Source organism: Numida meleagris, chromosome 18, assembly GCF_002078875.1.
Source record: "Numida meleagris isolate 19003 breed g44 Domestic line chromosome 18, NumMel1.0, whole genome shotgun sequence".
NCBI lineage: Eukaryota > Metazoa > Chordata > Aves > Galliformes > Numididae > Numida > Numida meleagris.
The window spans coordinates 2,147,001-2,159,462 of record NC_034426.1 but is presented as its reverse complement, the minus strand read 5'-3'; positions in this window follow the sequence as shown (position 1 = coordinate 2,159,462).

The following is a 12,462-nucleotide window of genomic DNA, read 5'->3' as shown; positions in this document are numbered from 1 at the left end:
TGCTATACAGAGCCTTGGGATCAGGAGTGCATGTCAGATCTCACTTCAGTTTGTCCATCCCAGGTACTCAACTCAATCCCACCTCAGCTGGCCACTTGTACAGTCCTAGGTTAGATGAAGTATCTATACATTGCAGGTGCATGAGGAGCACAGCTGGCCATTTTGATTTGTATATGTTTATGTAAATGCCTCATAAAATATCCCCCATTGGGACAAACCAAAGTCACGCATCATAAAGATCAGCCTCTGTAATGGCTTCTTTACAACAGCATTTGCCAAGGTAGTGAAAAAAATATGCCTGTGTTTATAGGAAATTAATTTCTGCCCTGTCAGTGATCAACCCTGAGCAAGCAAAGGAACTGAACAATCCCAGTGGCTTTGTTCTGGCGGAGAACTGCTTGTTGGAGCCTCAGTGGTGTTCTCTGGTGGGGATGGTTAATCAGAACACCTCCGAGCAGCAAGGCCCCAGTTCAGCAAGCCCTGTGCTCATGTAGCAAGCAGTCCTTCTGCAGCAAGGCACTTAATCACACCCTTAATTTCACACCTGTTCCTAAGACGCACATGATCTGACTGCTTTCAGAAGGTGCGTTCGTCTTGTGCTGAAGAAGAACAGGGGTTTGCCTTGGGGCTTCAATTAGCATACAAAGAAGGAGACGCCTTAAGAGGCAGATCATCAGGGTTATTTGAAACATAAACCAACCCAAGCTTGACAGGACCTACAGGGGAGGAAGGTGTCTCAGTGCCAGTAGATGGTGCTCTGCATGCTGCCTTTGCGGGTGGGCTGAGCTCCGCACTGATCTCAGTGTTGAGCAGCACCCCAAAAGCTTTATGACTTGTTGCTGCACCTACTGCAGAGGTCTTTGTGACTTTGCTAGTAGCACGCCTAGGGGAGTTCTGCAGAAAGCAGATGGATTTTGTGGGTGTCTTTAGCTGAGTGTTGGCCTCCAGGTAAGATTTTTGTAGCAGGAATGTAGCTGCTCAATCCTGTGGATGAACCAAGCCTGTGCTTCCTAATTCTCATTGGCTTCTTCTGAAGAGCTGGGAAAAGTAGGTGAAATCCTTTCTCGATCTGACGTTGGCTGGGAATTGATCTATGAATTCATTAAACACAGATTTTTCTCTTGAAATCTGTTGTAAAACAGGATTGATACTTCAATTATCTTAACATCGTGTGTCTTGCTGCAGTTCCACCTTCGGGAAGCTGCTGCACCTGCTGCAACTAACAGCATCGCTCCTGCCACACTGGTCCCTCCTGGCTTGGTGCTTTCAGAGGCTCTGCTGCAGCCAGAGCCCTGGCACAGGGTGTGTATGTATGTATACGTGTGTGTGTGTGTGTGTGCCTAGGGATCTGCTGCCTGAAGTAAGCACACCACTGTGCAATCCCTGCCAAAGAAAGAATGGCTTGCATCTGTCCCCTTGCAGCCAGAGATTAATCCTGGAAGTCATAAAGAGCAGTAGATATGGCAGCTGTTCAAATTAAGTGTTTGTCTATATGTATCCACCCCACTGTGTCTGCTAAATCTGGCTTTGGCCATTGCAGTTCATCTAGCTCAGTCGATGAAAGAGAAGTCTGTTTTCTTGCACATCCCCCTTAAAATTTGAGGAGTTTCCCTGACACAGTGATGCATAGTTATACACTCAGTAAAAGTTAGAATGATTTATGGCTTGGGAACTGTAAATCAATAAAAAGAATCACAGGCATTGACAGCACATTCACAGCCCATTTCTTTAAAGGGAAGGCACTTTTCCATCCTTCCTGCTTCAGAACCGTTGGTACACAGGAGGTTCCTGCCACTAACAAGTGCTAAGAGAGTCTTTATAAAGCTTGCAAAACCTACATCTTATGTAATGCTTCTCCTTGCGTGCCCTTCCTTGCTGTATCATCAGAAAACACCATGTCCTCCACCCTGCATTATCAGATCACCTCCTGCAGGGTACGAGAACAAAACATGTTTTTAAAAGCCTGCTGGTTTTTGAAACACTCCAAACCAGACTACTAACCTCTGGCTTTCCTTCCAGCCTTGGCGTAAATCCTAATTCAACCGTATGTGGCTGGCGTGAGAGCACTGGGTTGGGTGTCCCTCCCAGCCAGCCCATGCATTTCACTTTCCTATTTCCCATTTCAGGTGCTGCACGATGGGTTATATAGGGCAAAGGAGTGCTGTTAGGTAAGCACAGCCCCAGCTGTGTGGCACAAGCAGTCACTTTGCTTTGCTTGAGGCCATGCAGTCTGGCATGGGTATGGGGAGCCTGGGTCCCAGCTAAGCACAGCTTCCTTTTATTTACATATAGATACCAGTCCTGGAACATGTTTAACTGCTTTGTTGAAATGGGCCGTAAAGGGGCCATAAAATTTAGCCATTTAAGTCTGGAGAAGCATTAAGAGACTCTTCAGTGGTGGATGGGTTATAAATAGTCCACAGCCACCCGCACTTCAGTAAATGCCTGGTTACTGGATGCTCTGGAGGAGCCAGCTCCAGATATCTGCCATCTGCTCTTGTAGCAGAACAGGACAATTGCGCAGGGCTTCTTCAACCACTGTTACCAAGGCTTGTCTACGCTCTAAGCAGGTGTCAGCAGGGTGTTAGAAGTTACAGGCCAAACAGCAATTTGTCTTAGAAAATCAGATTTTTCAATAAATCTTCCATTTGCCTGTAAAGGCAGCCTGTATTACAGGTGTGCTTGCTCCTGGAGAGCATAGTGTGTGCTCAGGTATTCTTTAGGTAAGATGAGACTTTCCTGAGTCAGGCCAAAATGAAGAGTTTTAGCAGCTTACAGTGATTTAATGTCTCCCTTGTTTCTTTAGAAAGAATGGGATACATGCTTTGTACAATGGGCATTATCTGTACAACTGCAGTGCTGTATACTGCAAGCAACACCTCGTCATAGTGTGCAAGAGTGAATGAAAAAGCAGCAGTGATTCTAATTACTGTATGCTAATTGGGCTGCATTCAGGCTCATTGATGCTGCTATTATGCTGCAAGAAAACAATGGCAGCGTATGTACTTATCTTGCTCTACTTATCCTATGATTATTCTCTGTTAGTACAAAAACATACTGAAAATAGCAGCCTGCACACAAATCAGTCCCTGAAATGGGCCGCTAGGAGTTCAGCAATGAGCATATTCATTCTCTCTTGTTTTGCATCAAGTGCAGCATCCTCGATGCCACAGCAGCCCAAAGCACCTTTATCTTGTACTGGGTCTTCAGCGTAAGACGTTTTGCTGTTGTGCATGTACTGCACTGTGTTGCCCATTGACTGCTGCTTTGGTAACATAACTTGCTTTGTACTGTAAACTGGAGTAAGGCATTTGCATATTGTTCTTTACAGTAGTATCCAATATGCTGAAAGCTGCCAGAGTCATTACAATATCATCAGTGCTTGTTCCAGTGTTCTGTTCTGTTTGTCTAGCTGGCTCTTTTGCTACCATATGTATTTATTGAAGCTGGCTGAGTATCCTACTTCGTGGTGTTTTGCTTATTTATTCAAGAATGAGTTCATCAAAATTCAGCCAAGCTTTCTGTCCTCAACATACACAAATCTAATCTATAGCATTCTGAATATGCCCATTGCAATGGCAGCTGAATGCAAAATTGAATGGGATTCAAACACTGAATGCAGACTTGATAGGAGCAATGCAGGACATCTTCCTCCCCACAGATCCACCCTGGGTGCTACTCTGGGATGGCCTCAGAGATTAAGACACCATTTTTCTCTTGAAAGCACCAACCTTGCATATTAGCTCAAATTCAGCTCCAATGCTGAGGCCCTCAGGGGTTTCTGGCAGGTGCTTGTCTGAGGGCCCATCAACTGGTAAAATGGTCATGATGTCATGTACAATATTGTGGTCTCATCAGGGAGACTGATTTGTGTTGCATTAAGCAAGACGGAGTTGCTAATCTCCACTGAGGTTTACATGGGAAAATTTAAAGCCTATTCCAGTATATTAAATGAGACTGAAAAGCTTCGATCAATAATTTCCCTTGTATGAAAAATAAGAGATGAAAATGATGGTAGATTGATTCAAAAGACTTAATGCCAGATACCAGCTGATGGAAGTACCTTGTAAATAGCATTTTGTACGGTTGCCAATGAATTAGCCTAAATTGTGAGGGTGATTGAAATGTATTTTATAATGTTCATCTCCACTTTAGTGGCCATTTACAAAATTTAGAAGAATATGAAATCCCTAAAGAGTAAGTGAGCAGCCTGCAAAAAACAGAGTAGCTAGCAGTGGTAGTTTGCAAATGAGGTCTTGGAGTACTTTATAAGACAAAAAGCCTGACTTCTTTACAAGCAAGAAGAATCAGTGTTAGTAGTGTTTTAAATTTTAAAATGTGTTTTCTAAGTACCTCTTTTTTCATCAACCCTCTCTTTTACATGGAGATTATGATCTTTGATGTGGAAAGTGAAATGGATTTTTTTTTTAAAGTTAATTTGGTAATAAAAGAACTCTGCCTTCTCTGAACTGCCTTGCACAGCCGTGGTGTTTTGTAGCACTGTGCTGTACCTTGTCACACTGCTTTCTCCAGGGAATTAAGGTCAAAGAAAGTGTTGCTCAGCTGGCTCGCTGCAGTGAGTGGTGAGGGCTCCTGCAACCCTCTTTGCCCTTCTCAGGAGCACCTTCTTGTTCCTGGTTGCTCTGTGAGTGGTCCCAGGGTTGTTCCCTCCAATACTTGACGTAGCCTATGGTATGGGTCTATCACAGCCATGCTTTTTGTATGCCCACAGAGATAACAAACAGCTGGAAAGTCCTGCTAGAGTTGCTCCAGGGAGATCCATTGGTGTTGCAGCCCCGTGAGAGCTTGGCTTTCCTCCAGGAGCTGGAATAAACAACACTTTGCTTGTGCGCTCTCAGAGTGAGCCATTAGGAAATGGCTCTGAACTCTGTAATTTCAGGTCTAAACTGCTTGGAGAACTCTGGGAACTGATGATCTTTCGCTTTAACGTGTCTGTCTCATGGTTATGTAGTACTGATACTGGAGTGCATTTCTCTTCTGGCTGAAACCAGGACATGGTGCAGCCAAATCTCACTGCAGCTCTCCAGGTGAGCTGTCGCTGGGCTGTGTGGTGACTGCCTGAACCAGGCTCATTTCCTCTCCTTGTATCCACGCTGAGCCCTGAGGTTCCCATCCCTACAGGGTAGTGCCAAGATTGTACAAGAGTTTGCCTGGAGTGGATGCTATGTTTTATACATATAAGAAGGAAATTTAGTCTAGCTGCTTGCAAGCTGCATTGAATGGAGGAGTTATTTTAGCAAAGCATTTTAGGTGCATTCCCACCTTCCTGCCTCACAGTCACATAATCTGTGAGGAAACAGCAGTGCACGGCGGCTGGTGCTGTAACAGGGATGGCTAATGATGGGCTTTGTTCTTTAGCTTACTGCATTTTATTGGAAAATGAAGGAAATGAGAGTAAGGAGGGGCTGTGCAGCACCCACAGGATTGCCTTGTTCAACAGAGCCAAAGGAGGAGTGATAGCAAAGTATCATCTCCTCATGAGTAACAGGAAGGCAGCAGTTTTTCTAGTGATTCAGTCTACTAATTAGTTCCCAATACTCAGTCCACAAGATTTTTTGCAGGAAATAGGCCTTTCTATTTATAAATTGTTGTTCTACCAAGCCGCAGCTTTTAATTTGTGGCTTCATGGCGGGTGAAGTGGAAGCACACCACAGACACCATGCTCCCAGCACCGCGGTGAGGCCTGGCCCTCCTGCCTCTCGCCTGGATCCTTTCCCTCATGGACTCGCTTGTCGCCAGTTTCTTGCACCCAGCTACTTGTTCTGGTGGAATTCATAAACATAAACATACATCTGGGGCCTTCATTTTTCTGACAGGTGGTATCTGAAGTCAGCTGCGGTGTTCAGAAGGAACGTGGGGAACTGGGAACATGCCCAGCAGTGCAATTGCAGGGGACTGCCTTCTTTGTAGGCGGAGTCAAGATGGAAAAGGACTTAAGGGCTTTAAAAAAAAGGGATAGTTCTCTTGCTTTCTCCTTACCACTGCTTTTTGTGGTGCCTTTCCTTGTGCAGAGCTAACGCGAACATGCGCTAGGGTTATTGTCATAGGATCATAGAATCATGAAGGTTGGAAAAGACCACTAAGACCATCTAGTCCAACCTTCAACCCATGCCTGTGTTTGCTCTAGACCATGTCGCTCAGTGTTCCATCTCCACAGTTCTTGAACACCTCCAGGGACGATGACTCCACCACATCCCTGGGCAGCCTGTGCCAATGCATCACCACATTTTCTGAGAATAAATTTTTCCTAATATCCAACCCGAGCTTCACCTGGCGCAACTTAACGCCATCACCTCTCATCCTGTCACTGTTACCTGGGAGCAGAGGCAGATCCCCACTCACCACCACCTCCTTTCAGGCAGTTGTAGATAGCCCTGAGGCCTCTCCTGAGCCTTCTCTTCTCCAGGCTGACCCATCCCAGTTCCCTCAGCTGCTGCATATCAGACTGTGTTCCAAAGCCTTCACAGCTCCGTTGCCCTTCTTTGTACGTACTCCAGTGCTTCAATGACCTTCTTGTAGTGAGGAGCCCACTCAAAGCCAAACACATCTTTAGGTCTTCCTGGATACTGCGCACTGGAAAGCAATACCTCTTTGAGAGAGGGGGTTACAACCCACCAGCAGAAAATAATAAAACCTCTGCTTCTTCCCTGCTCCAATTCACACCTCCATGGGCTTCATGCTAAAAAGAAGCTGGTTTTGCATTTTGCAGGAGTACCAGCAGACAGCAAAGGTAAGGAGATGGAAACAAAGCTCACATGGTTATGGCTGCCAGCATACTTATCTGCTTCAGGAATTTTGAATAAGAACAATATCTCAAAATTAGATTCTGGGCACCCTTGGGAAGAGAAACTGGGATGCAAGTTCTTCCCCTGGTGCAAGCACTTGGTTTCCAGGGTTCCTGCAAGGCATGTCTGAGCCCCCAGGAAATCAGGCTATCCATGTGCTCCTGAATGCAGCACATTGTTGTTTGGGGGGGAAATCAGGGGTGGAGGAAAGTGTTGAAGTGGAGCATGGAACCTGGATCTAGTTTTTAAATCCTTTCCAGATTTGGGCATTTGTGGATTTTTCATTTTAACCTACTATAAGTAGTAAGCTTTTTATCCAGTGCTGGTGGTATAAATACACTGATTCAAAGAGGAGATTCCTTAAAGATCTCACTTTGAGTTAAAAAAAAAAGCAACAAAAAAAAGCATAGTAAGGTTCTGTGTAATTTCACCATATCTTTTCTTGATGCAAGAAACTTGGGATGAAAGTGAAGAGACGTGCAATTTCTCTCTGGCACTGCGTGCTATATTTGAAAATCCTGTTTGGCATTTGCAACTGCACACTTAAAATAGGCTCTTTGTGTTCATTCAGAATTTGAAGGTTATTAAGGGTAATAAAGTATTGTGGAATGCGTTTCTAAAAGCTCAGTCCATTGTAGAAGCTTTTAAAATATTTATTAATGTTTCTACATGTTCCTTGCAGAGGAGAAGCAGCTGAGGATCCTTATCTATTACTTGGGCATCTGGGCAACTGAGCACACAGAGCCTGTCTGAGAGCTGGGCTATATCCCAGGGCCACCCCTGGGACTTGGGATCCTTGTTCAGAGCTCGAAGCCTCTCACCAGGCAGTGGGGGTATAGTTGTAAATCCTCGTGGCTCTAGTCCTTGCATGGCATCGGTGAGGCCACACCTCGAGTGCTGCATTCTGTGTTGGGCCCCTCACCACAAGAAAGACATGGAGGCCTTGGAGTGTGTCCAGAGAAGGGCAAGAAAGCTGAGAGGGCTCTGGAGCACGCATCTGATGGGCAGCAGCTGAGAGGAATGGGATGGGTCAGTGTGGAGCAGAGGAGGCTCAGAGGAGACCTCATCGCTCTCTACAACTGCCTGAAAGGAGGTGGTGGTGAGTGGATGTTGGCCTCTGCTCCCAAGTAACAGCAATAGGATGAGAGGTGATGGCATTAAATTGCACCAGGGGAGGTTCAAGCTGAACATTGGGAAAAATTTCTTCACAGAAAGAATGGAAATGCAGTGGTTCAAATGAGGTGCAATGGAAATGAGGTGTTCAAAAATCATGGAGATGTGGCACTGAGGGACGTGGTTGGTGGGCATGGTGGGGATGGGTTAGGCGAGAAGATCTTAGAGGTTTTGTCCAACACTGATGATTCTGTGATTCTATGACTGACCACCCACAGCTGATCATTGGACAACCTGGGGTAGAGAACATTTCTCTTGGTCCTCCTGTGCTGGGAGCAAAGCTTTGGCTGCCAGCAGCTCTTCTCCCTGGATGGCAGTGGTAACTGAAAACCTTCCCCTTCTTTATGCTTGCCGATAACTTTTATCCTCACTTACATCCCTCAGCTGCTTGTTCCCCATTCCTTTTGCGGGGTATGCTCCTAATGGAGGAGAAACCATGTGGCATCTCTGGGGCCCTGCATGGTACAGTGCCTGAGGACCTTAGCAGTGTCTTTGAAGATAAAATCTGATGTGATTTTACAAGCCATGTGGTTGGAGAGCAGTAGAAGTGGAAGATGGTGTTTCTGTAGCCACCAGCAACAGCCCCTCTGAAAGGTAATGAAAATCTGGCTCTGCTTCCCAGCACCACGAGGAAATAAGTGGGTAAGTGCAGATGTTACTGCTGAGGAGAAATGGGGGGAGCAGAAGTAAGAGCAGTAAGAGATGTGCTTCGTTGCTGTTGCTCCTAACAGTAAACAAATAAGCACTAATCATGAAATCAGCCTGGACCATTTTCCCCCCCCGATGCTGTCCTCAGATGGCCTGTTAGTGCTAATCCTCCTCAGCACGGAATCACATGCAAAAAAAAAAAAAAAAAAAAAAAAAAAAAAAAAAAAAAAAACCCACTGAGCAAGAGATTTCAAATTTACACTAAGAGAAACCGGGGCTGGTTTATAGATGGAGCAAACAGCACCAGAGCCCAGGCTGAGCGCGATGGCTGCGGCTGCGTTTTGAATCTGCTGCTAATTGATAAACATCACAAGCAGTTGATTTCAGCAGAACCCCTTGATTTAATTACACTCTTGTATACAATGGGGACCTTGCGTTTTCCTATATGTAATGAATATTAAGCTGATAGCCCTGTAATTTCCTGTGCTGGGTTTGCTCTCATTTTTTGCATATTGATACCACATTTGGTTTGTTATTTTCCAATTTTCCAGTCTTCTAGACTTGTGCTCAGCGAGTTCTCCATAGTAATTGCTGTTGGCACACACGTTTCCTTCCTCAAATCTGCTCTAACACCCTGGAATGAATTTTGTCTCATCCCAGAGATTTGCTTGGTTTTGAATTTCTCTTATTTATTCATTGCCTTTACCTCAGCATCCCTGGAATCGGGCAGGACACTGGATATAATTTCATATTCCACGGTTTTAATTTCCTCCTGTAGCCCAGGCAGCACCCTCCCCTACCCCCCCACGTGCACATGTGTGTTATTGTCTCTCTGACCCTGTGACTTGCTGCTGTTTGCAAGCTGCTTACCAGCAGTGCTCCCAGAGAAGCCGGTGCTGTTTGAGCCCAGACGCCGAGAGGGACCTTGGTGCAGCATCATCAGAAATCAGGCTGGTATTGACTGGATCTTCCTGGCCCCTTTGTGATTTGGGCACCATTTCCCAAGGTGACATCTGAAATTGAATCTCCTCACATGCATCCTAAGGAGGGCACCCACTTCCTAAAGCCCCGGAGCTTATGGTGTGTGATAAAAAATTTTGGTCAAATTTGTGATGCCAGGCAGGCTGTGCCTGCTGCTGCGGCTGCTTTTTGAATTTCAGGGCTGTTTCTGTCTCAGAGATGCTCAGCTGATGTGCTGGAGAAGTGGGTACACCCTGGTACCCATACACCTCTTGATTCAAGGCAAGGTGCAACTGAGCCTTGAGCTCATGGCAGTATTTCCCTGCCTGGATATAGTTTCGCTGGCTGTAAAAAGAAAGACAGCTGCCTTATCTTTATATTGTTGTGATTTCATTCCAGGAACGTTTACCAAGAGGAGTATTCCCATGACACACAACCATCTTCACCAGCACAAACACCAAGGAGATGTGCCCGTGTCACAGCCCAACCTTCATGCAGCTCAGCTGGGCCGTGCAGGGAGAGGAGCTGGCTGTGTGTGCTTGCCCCGGGTGGGCACTTACCCTTCTCCTAAGCACATCCCAGCCTTCCCAGCTGATTTTGAAACCTGAAGTTGAGTGAAGGCCCGAGCCTTTCTCAGGACTCGGCATCTAGCGCTGTTATTTGACGTTCTTGCTTTCTCCACACATCCCTCAGAAAAAGGAACGACAACCCTGCAGCTCCGTGTGCTTTAACCAGTATATTTTTGCTATATTATGTACACTAGCTCTCCAGTCTCTGGAACCTCTGTCTGAGGAGGGCATATGTAGTCTTGTTAAAAATAGGCCATTCTCAAATTTGGCTTTGCAGCTAATCTGCATTCTGTCAGATGCCAGCATCCTATCCAGTACAAGGCCTGACCCTTTCTGACACTCTCAGGCAAATCCATACCCTCCAATAACCTCTATGGAGGCTTTTGTCTTAATTTTGTGGCTTCTTCCTGATTTTCATGACCTTGATTTCACTCCCCTTTGGTGATACTTTGCCAGCCATTGTTGCTTTCTGTTCAAGACAATGTTTGGTGAATTGAGCTGGAGAAGGGCAAACACATGGAAGTGAGAATATTCTCCTGTCTCAGCAGAACCAGCTCTCTGAAATATGTCCCTGCTTCCTCAGTGTTGGGTGTCACAATGCACAAAAGGAGCAGCAGGAGCTGAAGTAGGGACCAGTGTGGATAAAGCAGTCATGCTGGCGATGGTGCTGCTTTGTGATGATGCAGGTGTTTCTGTGTCTCGTCGTCGTCGTCGTTCTTTTTTTTGTTGTTGTCAGAAATGAGAGTCTTGGTGAACCAGAGTTTGATCAAAGAGAGCGTAGCCTGAATTCCTCTTATTTTGTCGCCTCTCCCCGCTGCAGAGTAACCTACTTCCTGGTGCTACCTGATGTAATCAGAAGCAATCTGTGCAATTAGGAGTCTGCAAGATATTTTTGGACGGGGAAGCTGTCAGGTTACTGTCTCTCCAAGTTGCATTTTCTTTTCCTCGGTGCTCACGAGGTCTCTTAGTTCCTTTCAAGAGACAATTCGTACTCACAGGCTCAGCAATTATTGATGTCTCCTGTTGTCAGACAAACAGAGTACGTGAGCATGTGTGTATTGCTCACCAGGTACATACCACTGTCCTAAATGCATCGCTGAACATGTTAGAATTGGAAGCAAAAAGCGTTGCTCGCACAACTCATCACCCACGTGTATAAAAAAGGAAAACGACCCATTTGTTCTCTCCTGGTGCAGACTGTAATTCCCATCGAGGGGGCTGGTGTGGAAGGATGTGTGTGTTCAGTTCAGGTGTGATGGTTCGGGTGTGATGGTCCTCCAAGCTTTGCAGTGGGCTCAGAGGTACATGCTTGCACTGAGCTGGGGTGGGCTGAAGCCTGTGCTCGAGTGCTTTTTTTCCTAAGGCCGCTCACTGATAATACAGAAATTCTGTAGGTTTCCAAGTGTGGTTTGAATAGTGAGACCTGCTGGGCCACTGTGATCCTTGTTCAGATTCAGTGTGACACCTCTGAGGTGAATTAATGGTTTACATCTGACATGTATAGGGACAAAACCATCCTGCTGGCTGGAGATGATTTAAATAATGGCTGTTTCTGCAGTGGCAAAGGGTGAAAGCATTTCTCCTGCACAACCCTTCCTGAGAGGGGAGCGGGAAGTAACCGAGCGAGTGCCACATATGGTTGCAATAGGCTCAGAGCAGGAGCCTCCGAGTTATTCATAACAGTTGAGCACGTAATTGTGCATAATGCAGCATGAACATTTCTCTTCTTGTGATTGAAAGGCGTTTGCCGTTGATTGGTGTGTAACTGTTGTACCTGGAATATCTAGGGGCTGTGAATCTGAAACGTTTCAGGCACGAGTGCTTATCAGTGACATCTGAAAACAGGGGAGCAAAATGGCCTCGCGACAAATGCGAGCAGGGCAAATAACGACCTTTACAAGACAGCTTTATAGAACAGGATAAACAACAGGGGCTGCGTCCTCAGCTGTAGTAAACCATCCTGTCTGTGCTGACGCTGCCAGCTGAGGTGCTGATCCTTGGAGATCTATAGAAATGTCACACGGCACCAGCTGCCTTTTTGCTTTGTGGCTGCGGTGCAATTGCTGCGAGCAGGCCTGTGAGCATGGCATGGGGCTGACAGCACCCACCTCTGCTTGGGAGCTGCTGGAAACGCTTCCTACCAGCAGCCTTTATTTATCTCGAGTCGTCGTGGAGCAAGCAAAGCACAGAGCTTGGGCAAAGTGCAAGGGATGCAAGGTTTGCACTATCACTTCAAATGCAAGGGCTGTCTGGTTCCTTTCATTTCTCCCCACGGACTGAATATTGACCACAGGCTGCAGCTGGGG